The 16,252-nt window shown below is 44.8% G+C and overlaps 1 long non-coding RNA gene across 2 annotated transcripts in view; it reads right to left on the bottom strand.

The window, feature by feature from the left end:
• Window positions 1–15,594, bottom strand: part of LOC134482572 (uncharacterized) — a 52,593-nt gene extending 36,999 nt beyond the window's left edge. The window contains exon 1 of one of the 2 annotated variants that reach the window (XR_010058811.1): window positions 12,640–15,594. This is a non-coding gene — a long non-coding RNA (uncharacterized LOC134482572). The other variant, XR_010058812.1, reaches the window with a different exon arrangement.
• Window positions 15,595–16,252: the final 658 nt, after the last annotated feature.

The following is a 16,252-nucleotide window of genomic DNA, read 5'->3' as shown; positions in this document are numbered from 1 at the left end:
TATATTAGCCCAAATGCTCAAATTTCCCTAGATGCACAGAACACATGAAACTCAAGAAGGGTGACCAAAATGTGAATGCTTCACTCCTTCTTTAAAAGGGGAACAAGAATACCCTTGGCAGGGAATAGGGAGGCAAAGTTTAGAACAGAGGTAGAAGGAACACCCATTCACAGCCTACCTCACATGTGGCCCATACATATACAGCCACTCAATTAGACAAGATGGATGAAGCAAAGAAGTGCAGACCGACAGGAGCCGGATGTAGATCTCTCCTGAGAGACACAGCCAGTCTACAGCAAATACATAGGCCAATGCCACAGAACTTAGGATGGGACCCACGTTAAAGGAATCTTAGAAAGGACTGGAAGAGCTTGAAGGGGCTGGAGACCCCATATGAACAACAATGCCAACCAACCACAGCTTCCAGGGACTAAGCCACTACCCAAAGACTATACATGGACTGACCCTGAACTCTGACCTCATAGGTAGCATTGAATAGCCTAGTAAGAGCACCAGTGGAAGGGGAAGCCCTTTGTCCTGCCAAGACTGAACCCTCAGTGAATGTGATTGTTGTGGGGAGGATGGGGAGGGGAACACCTATATAGAAGTGGAGGGGGAGGGGTTAGGGGGATGTTGGCCTGGAAACTGGGAAGGGAGATAACAATCGAAATGTAAATAAGAAATACTCAAGTTAATAAAGATGGGGCAAAAAATGAAAAAAAAAAAGAAGAAGAAGATGAAGAAAGCTCAGTCCTCAGGCAACTATATATAAGCCCTTCCCTTGGTCCAACCAGGGGGCCCACTCGCTCCTAGGAGAAGTGGCAGCCACTCCTGAATTTGTTCCTCAGTGCCCTGGATCTTCCTAATAAATCTCTTTTATGAAATTTGCTGCCTGTGACTCTATTGTCAGAGGATGGCAAGAACCAATGAAGACAAGAAGGGAAGAATTGAGGAGAAGGAGCAGGCTGAGGCTTTGTGTGGAACTTTAATGTTTCCAACCTTTATTTTTAATGCTGGTTCCTAAACGTTTTAACCTCTCTTCCACCCCATGACCTACTGGAGGTAGTGGGAAAGAAATGATATGGGGGACATGGGGGGAAGTTGACCTGTTTAAAAGGTTCTTTGGAGCAACTCCTGTCTGTGCTGCCTGGAAATCATCAGTTCTGTTCACAGGTTAGCAGCAGCAGCCTGATGCACTCGCAAACACTTTAAAGATGCACCAGCAGTCTAGTTCTATAGAGCCAGGAGAGCAAACAGGAATTAGCAGCAGTGGCACTACTTAGCAGAGACAGCCAGGCCTCAGCCTTCGCTCAATCAGGAGGAGGCACCCGGAGGGACGCCAGGAGATGTTTTTGGCTGTAACTCTGTTGGGGAATGGAAGATCAGTGAAGATTCGAGACACAAACATTGTACAGCTAGGTGTACCAGCAAGCCAAGGTTTGTCCCTTTGCTCTGTCACATGTCCTGTATGTGTCGTGCTTTAGCACAGGTCTTGTCTCAGTATGTGATCTAATCAGCCCGAGTCGACAGAGTGACAACAAATGGAGCTCAACTATGGATGTTGTAAGGATGACTAATACATGTGTGTTGTTAGTAAAGACTCTTTTACCATGTGTCCTGTCATGTGTTTGCTATAGCAGACCATCTACTCTCCTTTGTCTGCCCTAGAGAAATGTTTCTTTATGAGTCTGTCTTGATGTTTCCCCTGAGTTCTCTTCAGGACACTCCACTCCTTCAAGTGTTTGCCCCAGCAAAACAGCATCTAACACAATTGACTTTCCATAGAACCGTTAAGTTTCCACTTCATGTGCGCTCCGCAGCTATTGGGGGATATCCTCCCCTGGGAGCTGCAGTGCCTCAGCTGAGGAGGATTCATCTTGCAGCTCTGTGGTTCCTGAACTCCAGTGTCTCAGGATGTCCTTCTGTTAGGACACTGTCCCACCTCAGAGCTGTGTGATCCCTTGGCTCCCCTGTCTCAGGATACCTTTCCATTGGGTACCTTCTCCTCTCAGAGCTGTGTAGTTCATGAGCTCCTGAGTCTAAAGACACCATCCCATCCAAGCAGAAATTCCAACAGAAGCAATGCCCAGCACTGTAATAGGAGTCGCAAAGAACATGTACCAGAATCAGTTTTCATCAAAGTGCACACTTACTAGACACAAAGGTGCCTCAGATACAGAGCTCATGCAGCACCTGGATAGGTACCCAGAGAAGACAGGAATGAACAGTAAAGCCTCTTAGGGAGCCTTAGGTTAGAAACAAAAGCTTCTGTAGCTTAAGGAAATGTTTTGAGGGAGAGGGGACAGCTTCTGGTTTCTCCCTAATGTACTGGTTGAATGTTCTGCAGCAAGGTTCACACCTAGTTAAATGAAGTGCATGAGAGAACCCTGCAGGCTGAGACAGTGGAGAAAAACAAAGGGAGGTCAGAGGGTGGGAAAGTGGAAAGCAGTGTCAAGGAGAGGGAGACTGATGGCGAAAGAGCCAGAGTTTGAGAAGGGTTTAGTGAGAGGATCTGCTGAAGTTCACAGGGAAGCTCTCTCACACATGAGCATCCTGTCACATAGCCATGAAGGCTTAGCTATAGTGATCACAGAATGCTTGTCTGAATCATCACAGAGAGGTGTGATTGAGAATAGAGCTGATATGCCATCACTAAGGTAGTGCTCTCCATTTGAGAATGGGTCCTAAGGAAAAATAGTTACAAATGAAATAAGTATTTTCTTTTGGAAGTACTGAACAGCCAGTTTTTGAGAATACTTCATAGAGTGCATTGGAAGGTACTGTGGCTAAGGGACAGAGTTAGTCCTACCTAAGAAAACACTGAGTCTGAATGTGCCCATTAGGTTGTCAGACCCAGGATCTCCACAGTTACTCACAAGCCATGCCTCCTTTCTGGACTTCCTAAGAGAAGAACTCTTCTGAACCATGGGGCTGGAACTTAGCTTCATGGCAGAGAAACTGCACAGATAGTTTTCCTAGATCAACATCAAAGACATAGTCTGAACTCTTGCAACCTGAAACTGACTGCAAGTGAGTGTATGCTGGCTATTTATACGTAAACTTCACACATCATGGAGTTATCATAGTATAAGGGGCCCCCCATGAGACTGGACTGTAGGCAATTCTACATGACATTTATTACTTTAATGATTCATATGGAAGGGCCCATTGTGAGTGTGGGGCAACCCTTGGGCTGGTAATCCTATGTTGGACAAGTAGGCAGACTGAGCAAGCCATAGGGAGCAAGCATTAAGCAGTTCCCTCCACAGCTTCTGATTCAGTTTCTGCTAAGGACGGTGTCCTGAGCTCCTTCACTGATAGACTAAGATGTACAACTCTAAGCCAAATAAATATTTTCATCACAAATAGGATTTCCTCATGGTCACACAGCAGTAGTAACTCTAGCTAGGACAGAAATTGGTACAGGATTATCGAGTATTTCTGCCAACACTTCATGATGTATTGTGGGAAGGACTTGTTATATATATAATATGGTCTAGACATGTCACCGAGTGTAGACTGCTCTATAATAGGATGGAAGGGAAAAATATTGAGAGCAATGCAGACGATCGATGCTTCACTTGCCAATTTTCAAAGGGAAACAAAGACCCAACCAAGCCATTAGTGCTAAGAGTCTGCGGTGTCTGCTCATCTATAGCTCAAGAACCTGGATTCTCTTGCTGAGGTCCAGGATTCAATTCATTCCCAGCCCCAGCAGGTGGCTCACAACCACATGTAATGACAGCACAGAGGATTCGCTCTACTTGATGGGCACCTGCCTTTAAGACACAAGTTAATCACCTGGTAACACTGTTTGTTTGTAAGACTTGTATTAGGTCAAGGTTGCATAACATCACATTTATAATGACCAATTTGTGGCATTTGTTAAATGTCTCATGAATTGAAAGCAGAAACAAACTTACATAGTCTCTTGTTTTCATACAATCAACTTAAATGAACTCTCTTTGGGGGACTTTATCATGTAAACATGTATAGCACAATATTGAAGGCAAAAGAGGAAGACAAACGTATCAATTCATAATCAGGGGTCACAGCTGCACCTGAAGACCAAATGGCACACGAGCAATTTCCTGAAAACACTTATGAGAACTCTACTGTGAGACTCACAGGACACAGGGATGGTAGTGTGTAATAGTTGTTTCACTGGAGAGAAAACAAACAGATAATATTCAAAGCACACACCAGAACTTGATATAACATGGGAGGGGTTCACAATTAGCTTTTTTCTGAGTTCCAGGCAGAAAGTTTCCAAGCCAGTTTTTAATGAGAGTGCCCTGGGGTGACTCAAATGCCACAAACACTAGGTATGACATTTCACTGCTGCAAACTCTAAGCAACATGTGGCATTATGCAGTAGGACAGTGGGTAGAGGAAGGATGTGTGAGGGCTCCATGCACCTTGTATTACCATTACTCTATGGAACATTGTGGCATTGAGCAGGCATCCCCTTACTCTTTGTCTTTTTCTATTTACACTTCTGTCCTGTTTTAGAAGGGACAGATATCTTACAAATTCTACAAGGCCATAGATACCATCACAGAGTACTACACCCACCAAAACTTTCCTTCACCACATATCGAAAATACAAGCTATCCCATGACTAAGTGAACTTTCAAAGTATTGATCCAGAAACCAAAGTTATGAGATATTACAAAAAATCCTCCAACAACATGAGGTAAACTACACCCATGAAAATGCATGAAATAAATAATCTCACTACAGGAAATCAAAAGATAGGAGAAACACACACACTCACATACACACTCACACACTCACACCCAACAAAATAACAGGAATTAGCAATCATTGGTGTTTACTGTCTCTAAATATCAGTGGACTAAACTTCCCAATAAAATGACGCAGGCTAACAGAATTGATGTGAAAATAGTCTTCTGCTGTATACCTCAACATTAAAGAGAGACTTTACCTCAGAGTAAAGTGTTGGAAATAGATATTCTCAGAAAATGGATCTAAGAAGCCAGCTGGTATTAAACAAAATAGACTTTCCACCAAAATGAATCAACAGAGATGAGGAAGGACACTTCATATTCACCACAGCAAAAATCCACCAAGTTGGCATTTTGATTTTTAACATGGTCCTATGTGAAGAAATGCACATCTGTAAAAGAAACATGACTATACAGCTTAAACCACATAATGAACCTCGCATGTGAATAGTGGGAGACTTCAACACTCCATTCTCACCAATGGACAGTTCTAAAGTATAGAGAGAAATAATGGAGCTAACAGATGTTATGAAACAACTGGACCTAACAGATATCTACAGAACAGTTCATCCAAACCCAAACAAAAACACCTTCTTCTCACCACCTCACAGAACCTTCTGCAAAAGTCTACATATTAAGTCAGAAAGCAAGTCTCAACAGATACAAGGAAAATGAAGTAACGCCCTCTGTCCTATCAGACCACCACTGATTAAAGCTGGTTTTCAACAACAGTAACAACAGAAGGCCTACCAACTCATGAACACTGACCAACTCTCTGCTGAATGAACATTGGGTCAAGGCAAAAATGAGGAAATTTAAGTTTCTAGAATTCAATATAAATGAACGTGCAACATACCCAGACTTTTGGGAGTCAAAGAAAGTGACGACATCAAAGTTCCACCATTCTTGGCTCTCCTGGAGACAGCCCGAATGAGGGCACAACAATTACAGCACAACTGCTCACTGTCCACGGGACCGAAGAGACGAGAGCATACTTTGGTCCTGTGTGGAACAGGTCAGACTTCACCAGGATTGGACATGGTACTTGTGGCTGAAACACAAGATAGACCCAGGACAGTATGGAAACGACAACATCCGTCACAATCTTCCAGCTCCCTCTGGTCCTCCTCCTAGGTGCTTTTCCACCACACCAAGAGACTAAGGTGGGTGTTGAGTTCAGATACACTGCACCCTAGGTCACAGCTGATGTCTGCAGAAGCCAATATATTGATGAAGGTAGGGTCACAGCCCTGTTTACACTAAGAATATTACCAACTAACATCAATGATCTGTGCTAAAGTGTCCTTCATGGGTGTGAACATCCGGAATGCTTGTGAATTGCCAAGGTCCAGTGGTTTCCCACCAGTCCCCTATTCTTCTGTCCTTGGGTGTAACTCCATCCTGCCAATCAGAAGTACCCTGGACTTCAGGATACGACACATACTCTATAGCCTTGGTGTTGCACGAGTTTTTAAAAATGGATCCATGCCTCTGGTCTCAATTTCCTAGCCAGTGTGGCTATGGTAGCATACTTGGGCAGCTGGCATGGTGTCTGGGAGAGAGAGGAGAACAGCAGAGCCAGGCTGCCTAGATCAGAATCAAGGCTTTGCTGGGTGACCCCTCATATGTACCTTAACATCTCTGAGCTCCCTATTTAAGGATAAAATAAATTAGTGTAGGGGACCCTGGGAAATGGGAGCTGTAGGCATGCCTGTCTGCCACCAATTCTGACAGAGCCTCCTTCCCCCCATCCCCTGCAAGACTCCCACTGACAGGTACTACAGGCTATAGGCCTTTATTAAGGATGCCAGTAGGCAGTAACCTGGGAGGAAAGGAGAGCCTGAAGGGGTGGATCAGGGTTGTGGCTCTCCCAAGGCTAAGAGGAAAAGTCACAGCACTAAGTGCTGTCATGAAGAAACTGGAGAGATCTCCTACAAGTGACTTGACAGCACAACTGAAAGTTCTAGAACATCTCCTGTAGCCAGGCAAGACTTCTAATGGAGGTATTGGGACACCATCCCAGACACAAAGCCTTTGACCTATAATTTATTTTTCCTTCGAGATAGGCTGGGGAGAAAATGGAGCAGAAATTGAGGGAGTGGCCAGCCCATGCCTGGACCAGCTTGAGACCCATACCCTGATAGGGCATCCACCCCTGAGACTTCTGATGATAATCTGCTGTACTTGCAGACAAGAGCCTTGCATTACCATCAGCAGAGAGGCCTCAGCCAACAATTGATGGCAAGAGATGCAGAGACTCACAGCCAAATATTAGGCAGGCCTTGGGGGATCCTGTGGAAGAGAGTGAGGAATGAGTGCATGGTCCAGGGATGTGAAGGACACAAGAAAACCCACAGAATCAACTACTCAGGTCTTACAGGGGGACATCGAAACAATCACGGAGCATGTGCTCATATGACATAAGGCAACACCAGCTGATTAATATACACCCAGTAATCCCAGTGCTTGGTTACAGTGGACATATTCTTAGAATCACAGATTTGGATTTGCCTTTTCTTTATTGAATGTTTGTACTATGGAAATAATAGCTGGTGTGGATTAAACCAACTTTCCCTAGTCCATGTGAATCTCTTCCTCAGGAGAAGATGATCTGCCATTGGCATTATCTCCCACCCAAAGGTTGAATAGAAGCTTATGCATGATTTTAACTCATGTTTTGTGACATTATGTATAAGTACCGCATTTACATCAGTTTCTCCTTATCTCTTCTGCCCATGTACTTCCTTATCCTCCTGCTCTTTCCTCTCAAATCCAAGATTTCCTTTGCTTCACTTTAGTTGGATAATGCATAATGGATATCTACACACGTCATATGTACATTTCTGCTCCCAAGTTTAACCATTTAAGCATGACTGCTTGGACCTAGATAATCTTTCGGGTGATGACACCCCTGAAAAGACTGATTGGACATTTCTCTGCAACCATTGCTTGCCTGTAACTGCTCATCTAGGAATGGATTCTTCTGAGATTCCTGCTGAGATTTGAATAAGCTTGATGATACTACAAAAATGTAATCCTGAGCAGACCTCTCTACAGCATGGCATATCAATATTTTTTCCAGCAACCAATACTTACACTCCAATTCTGAGGATATCTGTGTACCTCACACTATATGTAGCTGCGTTCTTGTATATTTCCCCCTTTCCATTACTTAGCACGAGTTTCTCACTAAATACCCTGGCTTAAAGAATAAGGATACACAATAAGCAATATGTAGTCCTGAAGTTTAATATGGGAGAGTGATTCAGTCACTATTCTGTTAGACGCACCAATATGAAGACCTGAATATTATGCAGAAATCCCACATAACTAATGTCCACGATGGGGGATTGTACCTGGAATCCTAGTGCTGGTGAGACAGTCGAGTCCCTGGGGTCACTAGGCAGCCAGCCAACCCTGATTAGTAAGCCCCAGAGCAGAAGGAGATTGTCTCAAAAATAAAATGAGCAGAATATGAGTAACATCATTCCCCTGCCTCAGCCTCTGACTTGGCATTGAATGAATGGCCAAAGTAGTTGGGGGTTGTTTTTTTATTGTTGTTGTTTTTTTTTTTTTTTTTGAGTTTGTCCCTCTGGAATAAACCACTTAGAGGTGTTTCTGCTACATCCCATTCTGCCTGTCCTTACTGAATTTCTTCATGCAGCTGCTGTCCTGTATTTGGATTTCTTAGGTAATGTCTCAGCTCCCTGTGCCTTATTTAACAACTGACTAAAAGCAGCCTTAAAACAGCAGAAATGAATTCTCTCACTGTTCTGGAGGCAGGGACCTGAAATCCAGGAGTCAGCAGGAACATGGTCCTTTAAGGCTTCGGGAAATACTGGCTTGCCTTTGCCTCTCTCCTGGGGTAGCGAACAATCCTTGGCATGTCTCCGTTTATAGCAGCCTAACTCACAGCTTTGTTGTTTTAAGATACGTGTGTGCTGTTTTTCTCTCTCTTAAAAGGAAAAGTCTCTCACCCTGGTTTTTGATCACCTCTTCAAATATCATAATCATAATTCCAGAGCCTGATTTCCATACAAAGAAACATTCTGATACTCTAGGGAGTACTTCAATGTATTTTCAAGGGTACACAACTATGAAAGTAGCCAGAAAGTATTATCAAATGTGTGTATGTGTGTATTAGTAAGGAGAGTATATAGTTAGTACTATGTAGTACTATGTAGTACTATGTAGTCCTGTATTTGAGAAATGTGCAGAAAAAATGAAAACTTGAAGTTTAACAAAAAGGATCACAACAACAAGTCAAGTGAAACGAAAAATCAGACAGCAAAATTAATCACACCCAAAGTCTACAAACATTCTAATCAAACACCCAAAAGACGTATGACATAAACTTAGTCCTCTACACAGTTAGAAGAGCCATCCTGATTAATAATTTCTTAATGTAGTTAACAAATGCTGTTACCAGTTAATTCATTTCACCTGGTAACTTAGGGGCTGGAGAGATGGCTCAGCACTTAAGGGCACTGACTGCTCTTGCAGAGGACCAGGATTCAATGAGTTGCCAGTGCCCACAGGTGGCTCCCAACACCACAGGGGGTAACTGCAGGTGCAGAGGATTGCCTGGCCTTGGGGGGCACCTGCATTTAACATGAACTTAAGTCATCCAGGGACAATGTATGTATGAGGTTTCTGTTGGGTGAAGGTTGTATAAGGTCCAATTTATAGTAACAATTTTGTGACATTCGTTAATGTATTATGAATTGAAAGCAGAACAAAATTCAGGTGGTCTGCTGTTTTCATATACTCTGTTTAAATTAACCCCTTTGGGAAATTTTATCATGTGAACATATATTACACAGCACAAAATTGTATCCAAAGAGGGAAGACCAATCTCTCATATCAGAGTTGCAACTAACAGCTGGACCTGAAGACTGAAGGGCACACAAGCAATTACTCAAAAACAATCAGGACAACTCTAGCAGCAAACTCAAAGGACACAGGAGACTACTGTGCTTACGTGGTGTTTGGGGACATGCCCAAAACAAAGAACCAAAACTTTACTTTCTCTAGGGTTTAATGAAGCTGGAGAAGCAAGGGCACCAGAAAAACTCAGAGGCAACAAACATTAGGTTATCATTTCACTGCATTCAAGCTGTGTTTCATCTGAAACTGGAAGACCGGATGCAGGGAATGAATTCACACAACCTCCCTTATCTCCTCTCTGCATGGGCACAGGACTTGTGCAGCAGCCATCCTCTTCTAAGCATTTCAGGTGTCTTTATACATTTGTCCTGCTCCAGGCCTGAGTGTGAGTGCAGAGAAATGACCACGGCAGAAAGAAGACCAGGGTCTCACTGAATGGGTACCAGAGACAGGTGGAGAGCAGTGGCCTTGGTTAGAGTTAGAAAGACAAACTGAAACTCCTGATAGGGATGCCAAGGACTTTGTTTGGGGCAGAAGTGGGGAGTGTCAAGGCGGAAGTTGGTGTGTGTGGAGGTGGGGTCTGTTGTGGGACAAGCCATACTCTGAACGGGCAGAAAGTTTCTCTTTGAGTCAGAGCTATTTGAGTCTTGCTTTCTCTTGGTAGCTCAAGTCAGCTCAGATGTCAGTGCAGGCTGAAGAAATGACCTATGGACTGGGCAGGAGGCCCCAAACTCAGACATTACCTCAGGCTGTGCTACTCCACTCAGTTGTTCTCCTGTTTGTCCTGCGTGAATGCCTGGCAGTGAGCAGAGGTGATCTGACTCTGGGAGCCTGAACACAGGGACCAGAAGGATGAACCTGATTCCTGCTTGGTCATAATGGTCCCAATTAGAGCCCTTTCCCCCCAGGGCAGAGGTCTATGTCTAGAATGCCTCTGGGCAATAGACAATAGCCTGCCATTTCCCCTCCCTGGCCACTCAGAGGTAAACATACAGAATAAAAAAATCATCCCTGTAGAATATGCAGGATCTAGGGCAAAGTGGGTCATTATGGTAGGTTTGGATCCTAGACTACTGTACAGGTGTCTAACCCTTCCCACCCTGCAGATCCACAACCTCTCCTGCTCTCCCTGATGACTCAGCCCCTAACTTCCCTTTCCATCTTCCAGAGGGTCTACACACACACATTCACACACACACACACACACACACACACACACACACACACACAAGCACACTCACAAACTCACACACACACAAACACTCACAAACTCACACACACACAAACACACTCACAAACTCACACAGACACACAAACACACTCACAAACTCACACACACACACAAACACACTCACAAACACACACACAAACACACACAAACACTCACAAACTCACACACACACACAAACACACACACAAACTCACACACACAAACACACTCACAAACTCACATACACACACACACACACACACATACACACACACACACACCCCACACACACTACTATAAATGCTGCCTTTAAATTCTTTTCAGTTGCTATGACTGAATGACTGACTCAGTGGAAGGATCACATTCTGTAATCCAGGCTGGCTTTAAATCTCACCTGGTGCTTCTTGATAGATTTTTATATTTCAACACTTGGTAAAGGTGCCTAAACGTCCTTGTATGGTACATCATCCTGCTAATGCGGGTAGAATCTATGGCATCCTACAAACTTAAGACAGTCAGAGATGACACAGAATTGAGGATGCAGAGCTGGCGGACATCTTGAATAGAGACTTGTCTTCCTGTCCTTTTGCATGTCAGATAGATTCTTGGGTGGCAGAAACATGGTCTGCTCCCACATTGGAACTTGCCCGCATGTTTCTCTCACAGATGCACATGCTCTTAGTTACATTGTCATTGTCAGGCTCATAGCACCCCTGGCCATCCTTGGTGTGAAGGACAGTGCTCAGTGCTCAGTGCTCAGACGCAATGCCCTTATAGGTTGATAATGAACATAAGGCCACACGCACCTTTGGGTAAACTCGGAAAGATGGTAAATGCCACTTAAGTGTGCACATTTGACCCAATGGCTGGAACACTTGTGGTAAGAGTTCAGAAAGAAGCTGGCTAACATCCAACTGGGCATCTTCAAGACCAGTGGGAAGTATGCGATAGATTACAGTAGGAAGAGACAGTTGGCAAGAGAGAGAAATGGGAGAGCACATGTAGGCATGCGATGGTGAATGTCTTTGTGTGAAGGAGCTGAACATTTGTGGTACTGAGCAGACCCAGGATACACAATGGATAACAACAGCAAGTTGTGTGTCAACAAGACTGACACCCAAGCCTGGAGAGAAAGTCTTGACCTTTGAGGAGGTGACTGATGGATCAGAAGTGAAGGATGACTGAGTTGTATGTGACTTGCAGGTCACTCCACTTTACAGACCGCCATGCTTTCTCAGCACAGCCAACGACCAATTGTTGGTACCTCCTGGCTATTCCACATCAGGGGAAATTATACTTCATCTTGAACACTATGACTTTGACCTATTCTTCTCTACATTTATGAAGCATCTTTTATTTTTTAAGATTTATTTATTTATTATACATTACATTGTAGCTGTCTTCAGACACACCAGAAGAGGGCATCAGAACTCATTACAGATGGTTGGGAGCCACCATGTGGTTGCTGGGATTTGAACTCAGGACTTCTGGAAGAGCAGTGAGTGCTCTTAACCACTAAGCCATCTCGCCAGCACACGAAGCATCTTTTAAAAAGCCAGCATCCACACACCAGATATCAACAGCCATGCAGACAACGCCTCTCATACACTTCTACTTTCTCTGAGAGAAAAACTAACACACACACACACACACACACACACACACACACACACACACACACCCCAGAAGTAGAACTTATGACATTCCAAAGTAACGATTACACAAATGTCCAATTTCAAGATCCACTTAGAGTTTTTGGGCTTGCTAATAAGAGTGGGGTGAGGGGTTACTTACAGGAGCTGGGGTGACTTCAAAACAGCTGTGCCACTGCAGAGCCCACCTCAACACATGACTCTAGAAACAGCACAGCAGAAACCTCAGGGACAGGTTTGGAGTTTTCTCTGTAGCTGGTTTGGCCAGAGTCTCCTCAGCAGCTTGGAGGGTCTCCTTTCTTAGACCCAGGAAGTTTGCTCATTTCCTGAGGGCGAGAACCCTCCCCACCCTCTGAAGAGAGTGCTGCAGTCAGAGTTAAGCAGGTAAAAACATCAAATGACATTTACATGAAGGCAGAGCACTTTGTCTCACAGACAGATCAATGCTTACAGCAAGCCCAAAGGGACAATCTGCAGAGGACCCAGGCTAGCTGATTTCCAGCCCCTTTCTTGTCTGTAATACACTGAGATCCTAGTTCAGGTCTCAAAGAAGCAGCAGGTAAAAGCTTTACTAATGCTTTAAGATGTCTTCTCTTTCCTAGGAGGGTGTTCCTCAGCAAAAACCACATGAGAACTTAACACTAACATTACTGTCTGCAACCAATGAAAAGGGCAGAAAGTAAGGTGGGGCTATGTTTAGAAAGTATCAATTTCAGTCATCTCTGATATCAGTCAGAAGTCACGTAGGGTGTTCCAGAGTAACCTCGGTGCTTCAGACACATGGGAGCTTCATACATTCAAATCTCAGAACTAAAATCAAGTTCTGCTTCTTAAGGCTCTGAGGAGTAGTGGTTCTCAACTTGTCTAATTCTGTGACCCTTAAACACAGATCCTCATTGAGGTGAATCACAACTATAAAATTTATTCCACCCAACTTAAACAATTACTAGAAAACAGCTGTGAGCAGTCTAGCAAGCTCAAAGGACAGAGAAGCTGAGTGGCTGTGATTCATCAGAGTATTTCATAGGAGAGACCTGCACACCTCAGCCAGGGAGATCAGCCTCAGCACCCAGGAGAGACAGCTGTTCTGAGTTCCCTCCACTGAAGCTCCTAAGCCAGTGTGTGGGAGACTCAGTGCACAGAGGGTCTGTCAGACTCAACAGTGAGTGTCATTAGCTGTGGCTTATCTCACACAGACAAGCACTGAGCATCTCAAGTTCTTTATCTCAGTAACCCACAGGTTGGAGGTACCAGTGACTCTTCACCTAAACTTAATCTCTTTCCTGTATATACATTCACTCACTGACAACCCCCTATACACATACCAGCACCTTCCCAGATATACAATATACCTGAAAACACACACACACACACACACACACACACACACACACACAAGGAGATTCACAGATTTGTCCCCAGCTGCCTCATGTAACACTGGTAAAGAAATGCATGGGCCTGATGTGAGACCTGTGGAAAAATGTCTGTGCAAATGGTTTCAAAGTCTGCAACGAGGAACTCCTCTGGAAAAAGAAACCTCTTGGGAAATGGTTTCAGAATGAGGTCAAGCACATTTAGGATTCAGAGCCGGGCAGAGCTGGTGGTCTCTGGGAAGACATGTGGAGCCTGTAAATCCACACACAAGGTTAATCTCTGTCCTGTGAACACACACACACACACACACACACACACACACACACACACACACACAAAAGCCCCTTAAGGAACATGTAGTTCATCCAAAAGCACACTAAAAAATAGATTCATATGTACTCTGTCAGGGATTTGGACATTTCTTATGCAGAAGGCTGTTCTACAACAGAAAGAAAAGGGTTAATTCATTTTTGACTCATTTACATGAGTGTTTTACCAGTGTGTGACCACATTATGGTTGTGCAGTAACCATGATGAAGAGAAACGTGAATCTAATTCCCTGCAGCCACAGTTATAGAAGGTTTTGATCAGCCAGGCATTGTGGCACAAGCTTTTAATCCCAGCACTCGAGAGGCACAGGCAGGAAATCTGTGATTTTGAGGCAACCTTGATCTACAGAGAATGTTCCAGAACAGTCAGGTCTATACAGAGAAACCAAACAAAAGAGAAGAAAACCTGAGGAGGGGAGCTGTTGTGTGAGTGCTGGGAACCCAGTCTGGGTACCCGAAAAGAGCAGCAGGTTCTCTTAACCTCTGGGTATCTGTTCACCCCCCAGAAGATGCTTTTAATTAGAAAACAGTTTTTGATTGCAGAACTTCCCAGAAGCCCTTAAGTTCTAGTGTCACAGAGAGGGGAAAGCTCACCATCTTTCCCCACACGATAGTAATTGTCTTCAGTACAGAGAAAGTAGAAGGAAGGAAATGAGGCTGTGAAGGGGGGCGATAACCATGGAGCATCAGTGGAGGGGCGACAGTGACAAGCAGTGGGACAGGAAAGAGCTTGTACCTGAGCCAGGGGATGATGCTAAAGGGACCTGGAGGGGCAAAGAAGGAGTCTGAGATGGAGAGGAAAAGAGGAAGTGAGGGAGAGGAGACCGGAAGCCTGAGGGAGACTGAGGGAAGGTCTCAAGCTAGAGGAGAAGCACAGGAAACCAGTACAGCCAATATTTAGGGCCACCTACTTTGATGATCTCATGTTGACCGCCCAGAGTGACACTGCATGTGTGCATGGGCGTGCCACCTCACTGGGTAGGGACTGGCCTGGTATAAATGTCTCTGACTCTGGTGGCAGGCTGCATCAGATCAAGGTGAAGGCACCAACTTCATTCTCTGTTTCCTTACTCTTTTCCCAAGAGACTCTGAGGGTATAGATGCTGGTGAGTGAGATGAATGGATTGGGAGATGAGGGGGGTGTGGGAGCCCTAAAAAAGTGTCAAGGCCTCCAGGCACCCAGGAGAGATGATCAGAGCCAAAAGGCCCTGGAGGAATTTCCTTAGATAAGGACTAGGAACTTGCATGACTGGACCAGGAAAAGTCCTGAATTCACAGCCTGGATTTATTCTGAGCCGTGTCCTCTGTGTGCTGGGGTTGTAGAGGGGTTGGGGGGTGAAGGCAGGGGTGTTGGGGTAATACAGCAGATTTTCTCATTCTCTCTGCAGCTCCTGTCACACCATAGGCAGCAGAGTCTCAGGAAGTCCATGGCAAAGGGAGCAACCAGCAAGTGCAATCATTCTCTCACTCTGAGCCTTTTGGTTCTGCTGAGCTCTCTTGGCACCATGCAGGTAGACGGTGAGTTCTCGGGGTCTGCATGGAGTGGGGTTGGGTTACAGAATATGGACGTGGTTTAAGTCAGGAAGCTCGCAACTGGGTTATGGGGAGGGAAGCTACAGGGCTTCTCTTTCTCTCCTTCAAGGACTAGGGGCCTTGGGCTCTCCCTGGCTCCACTCCACCCAGCCTTCACTGGATTGAAGAAGTCAGGAAAAAGTTATGGTGTGGAGGGTGTGGGATAAGCTACATGGATAAATAGCACATCAGACAGAAGGCAACATCTGGTAATGCCCTCAGCACCATTGGGGTCTGCAGGGAGCCTAAAACCAATCACCAGGCTGGCTATGCTGGGAACATTTCTTGGTTAAACATTTTAAGATGTGTGGGTGGCACCGCCCATCAACTGGGGGCCATGCTTCTCTACTGGTGGTGGTCACTACAGGTTGTATCTCCCCTCTGTTGGATATTTCGGCTAAAGTCATCACCATTTGGTCCTGGGGCCTCTTGCTTCCCTGGAGTCTGGAACTTTCTAGTGGCTTCCCCCAGTTCAGAATC

Source organism: Rattus norvegicus, chromosome 1, assembly GCF_036323735.1.
Source record: "Rattus norvegicus strain BN/NHsdMcwi chromosome 1, GRCr8, whole genome shotgun sequence".
Classification (NCBI taxonomy): Eukaryota; Metazoa; Chordata; class Mammalia; order Rodentia; family Muridae; genus Rattus; species Rattus norvegicus.
Note: the sequence above shows the minus strand (reverse complement) of the source record. Positions and strands in the feature narration are given on the sequence as shown.